We start from the raw sequence: 4282 nt of genomic DNA on the forward strand, positions 1-4282 counted from the left end.
GAATAAACACATGACTTTCATTTGCTTGGCTCTGCAAAAGTGCTTTTAAAGTAATCCAGGCGAAATCTCCATGGACCACGACTTGCAGGCCGCCTGCTCCCCATTCCTAACATGAGAATCACACACACCATGGCTTTTTCTTCCTCTTTTTAATCAAATGCATTACAGCATGCTATTACTCCTGGGGCTACATTTCTCCAGATGGTTTTCCAGCACCACTGTGGATCCATTCAGAAGGAAACAGAACTGTGTTTCCCAGTCTAGTACCTTAACTCAATTTCTTTTCCCCAGGCCTCTGTGCACACTGACCTCACTTTTCATAAAGGAGTGAGTCTGTATCACAACACACTGGATCATGTGTGTCTGAAATTATGTTAAAATAAAGTCGCCTCTCTCCTCCTAAGACCAAAACAATATCTTGAACTTCTTTTGTACTAGATTCGGAGTGGCCATTTAATAAGTTCACTCAAATCCATGGTGTATATCCATGCAAGTTTCTTTTAATAATTTTGTCCATTTCGTATGCATTTTGGTTTGAAAGTCTTATGGTGGCGCAAGTAAAATAGCTGCCTGCCCATTGTTCATTCACCCCACACTCTCCACACCAGCAGCTCTGGGTTAGTGCCCAGGCTCATGTCTGGGGACTCTCCAGATGGCTGCAGGGGGAATGTAGAGTTAAGATCATATTACAGGGCCAAGAACCTGCATTCATCAACAGAGTACTTTAGTCCTCCCTCAGAATGAATAGAGACCAGAAATTGAATGTTTTTGACAAAAAAAAAAAGCAGAATTTGATCCTGTACTTCTCCTAGATTGTCAGGGTGCTAAGTGAGGATGACATGGAGCATCCAGAAATGGGAGATGTTCTTGCCCTCAAGAAGGTTCTGGAGTACACTGTCATTGGAGGCAAGTACAAGCAGGGTATGATGGTGCTGGTAACATTCCAGGATCTGGTGAAACCAAGAAAGCTGGATGCTGATAGTCTCCAGCGGGCCATGACTGTAGGCTGGTGTATGGAAATGCTCCAAGCTTTATTCCCAGTGTCAGATGGCATTATGAACTCAGTCCTCAACTGATGGGAACAGATCTGCTGGTATCAGAACCCAGGCATAGGTTTGGGTATCATTAAGGATACATGCTTCTGGAAGCATGTATCTACTGACTGCTAAAGCCCTATTGCCGGGAGCAGCCCTATATCCTGAACCTGATTGAGTTCCTCCTGCAAAGTTGCTATCAGACTGAGAGACTGGACAGATCCTGGAATTCATCATAGCCCCACAAGGCACTGTGGATCTTCGCAGGTTCACTGAAAAATGGTATCAATCTATTGTCAAGTACAAGACAGCTTTCTACTCCTTTTACCTTCCTATAGTTGTTGCCACTTATATGGTGAGCATTGATGGGACAAGGGACATTCCAATGATAAGAAGATCCTACTGGAGATTCAGGATGATTACCTTGACTTCTCTGGGGACTCCACTGTGGTGGGCAAGATTGGCACTGACATCCAGGGCAACTAATGCAGCTGGCTTTAGTATCTGCAATGGGCTTGTCCAGACAGTACCAGATGGTGCAGGAGAACTATGGGCAGAAAGTGGCTGAGAAGGTAGCCCGGGGGAAGGTGCTCTATGAGAAGCTGAATCTGAAGGCTGTGTTTATGCAATATGAGGAAGATGGAGCCGCCTTTAGGTCTCATTGAGCAGCACTCACTGACCCTGCCCCCAGCCATCTTCCTCAGGCCAGCACATGAGACCTACAAGTGGAAAAAGTGACCTAGAAACTACCCAGATAGGAACGGTAGAATTTATTGAAGATTTGCTTGATAAATTATAGTAAATCCTCAAAAAAAGACTGTATTACATTGTATTTTCTATGACACACTGAGGCCTTCCACCTGAACATGTTGGGGGCTCCTCAGAGAGAATCTAGAAGATGCTAGCTGAGATACAGTCATCAATCTGATTCTGAAACCCTTTATGAGTAAAGTTGACATTCAAATATTTTACATCCCTTGAGAGCCTGGGAGAAAAGACCTGCATAAAACCTGCATCATCCTATAAAGGACGGGGAGTACTTGGAGCAAAAAAACTCCCTCACTCAAGCAGCCATCATTCACCCTTCAGCACCTGCCTGAACCAGACCTCATGGTGGGGAATATTCAATGCAGGGCCTTAATGAAGACTAATACCCAGGTAAGAACCACAGGCCCTATACCCAGCTGAAGCCCATATTTGAAAGTAGAGAAGCAGCAAGAGGTGTACAGTTCAATTAAACCAATATTATTTGGCACTTGCTATGTACCATTAACTGTGTAGAGCATTGGTACTCAGAGAGAAGACCATGACCCCTGACCTAAGAAGGTCGGAGCCTGTACAGGACTAAGAGGAGAAATGTGGGAGTGATGGAAAAAGATGGAGACAGAGAAAAACACAAGTCCAAAAGAATAGCAGAGGCTGGAGTACTTCTTGAGCAAGTTCATCAATGACCAAATCTGCTCACAGTCAATACAGACAAACCGAGGTCTGGAACCCAGAACGCAGGAAAGTTTCCATTGTCATACTATGGTGGCCAAAATATGTACTTCTGGGTATTTTTCCTTCATAACATTCATTAATATTTATTGCAAGTAAAATCAGTGAATTACTTGATAATCATTTACCTTGTGTTTTTCTTGCTTATACCTTGCTCACTATTGTATCACCATTGCTTACCATAGTTCCAGGTATATCATTTGGTGTTAAAGAACATATTTGTTAATGGTAAGCTTCTGGGAAAATTAGAGGAGAAAAAACATGTTTTAAGCAAATAAAAGAATACCGTGCCCTAGAGAAGCCACTCAGCCCTCTCCCCCAGCATGCAGATGCCAAGGATGTAGCATTTCACAAATCACACTTATTCCACAAGCCATTTCTTCAAGTCTGACATTTCTCACGGAGATCACTACTATAAGCAGTAACAGGGGAATCTACCTTGAAGCAAACACACTCTAGAAAGTACTATTTATCTCCCCAGGATGCCTTTCCCACTTATTTCTGCTCTTGGATTTTTATTCCTGAGACTTTATCATCGAAATGCTTTCCTTTCTGTGTCCTTTCAAAGGCTCCAGCTATCCATGACCACTTGAGAATTATAATAAAACCCAGCTCTTGACTCCAGCACCTCTGACTTCTGAATGCTGTCCTTGCAATGCAGCTAATTGAAAACAGCATGGAATTTCTCTGGATTAGGTTGTGAGCCTGCATTGTACATGAGTAAGCTAATATGCAACTGGTCTTTTAGGAAGCGGAAGGGCCTAACATAGCGTGTGTTAGATTTTGAAAGTGCAGAATAAGCTGACACACGAAGCTTCATTTGGTTGCAGAAGTGCTCCTTGAAAGAAAGTCATGTAAATTACCCAGTTTTGTTGAGACTGCCTCACTCAGCACTTGGCATAGAGGAGGCCCTCAGTAAATGATGAACTGAGCTGCACATGTACCACTACTACCAAGATTCTGATTCTAGAGACATTTGCCTGTAGGACCAATATGGCAGATGCTTAAGATCAAATGAAAATGTTCACCCCCGAAGAGCTGAGACCATGCTACAAGGCCATATGACAACTGGTAGAGTTGAAAAATTAGTGAGCACCACAAAAATATCCTAGTTCCAAAAGTATAGAGTGCCTTATCACATATACACACACATTCATACACACAATTTCAAATGTATGCACACACTCACATATGTGTGAGCACACATACACTTAACATGGGAGTGCCAGGTAAATTAAGTATACTCAAGCTAAGGTAAGAGGAGAGAGTCCTTCTAATTAGAGAAACTAAGAGAGAGCTGAAGGAAGGCACCAGGTTCTGACTTGTGGGCTCCTTTCCTAAACTTCCCTTCTCTGTATAACCAGCCCAAGCCTATTTCCTCCACAAAGACCCTCTTGACCATTCTCATCCTTAAAAGTCAGTAATGAACACCCATCTTTTGGTAAAAAAAATAATAATTATCTAAATATCCTATATTAGCTAAAATTAACTTTTATGCGAAAAGTAAAATAGGTAACATTTGTCTTTCCCCAACCCATCTCCAGCCTTGCTCTATGCTGCATCTCCTCCACCCTCCTGCATGGCCTGTGCCTGCTTCTTAGGACTCTCCCAAGCTATCCCACTGAAATGCCCTCTTTGAGAGCAACTTTTTCTATTAGTCATTTACTCTTTACTAACAACTTCAGTTAAGGTGCTATATCTATAGAAATACTTGTCTCCCATATCCTATTTTTTTAAAGATTTTATTTATT

At 42.4% G+C, this 4282-nt stretch overlaps 1 pseudogene; it reads left to right on the forward strand.

The window, feature by feature from the left end:
- Window positions 1–734: 734 nt before the first annotated feature.
- On the forward strand, window positions 735–1772 carry LOC119060029 (farnesyl pyrophosphate synthase-like; annotated as a pseudogene).
- The last annotated feature ends 2510 nt before the right edge of the window (window positions 1773–4282 follow it).

Source organism: Artibeus jamaicensis, unplaced genomic scaffold, assembly GCF_021234435.1.
Source record: "Artibeus jamaicensis isolate MK-2021 breed Jamaican fruit bat unplaced genomic scaffold, CSHL_Jam_final scaffold_1964, whole genome shotgun sequence".
Taxonomy (NCBI): Eukaryota; Metazoa; Chordata; class Mammalia; order Chiroptera; family Phyllostomidae; genus Artibeus; species Artibeus jamaicensis.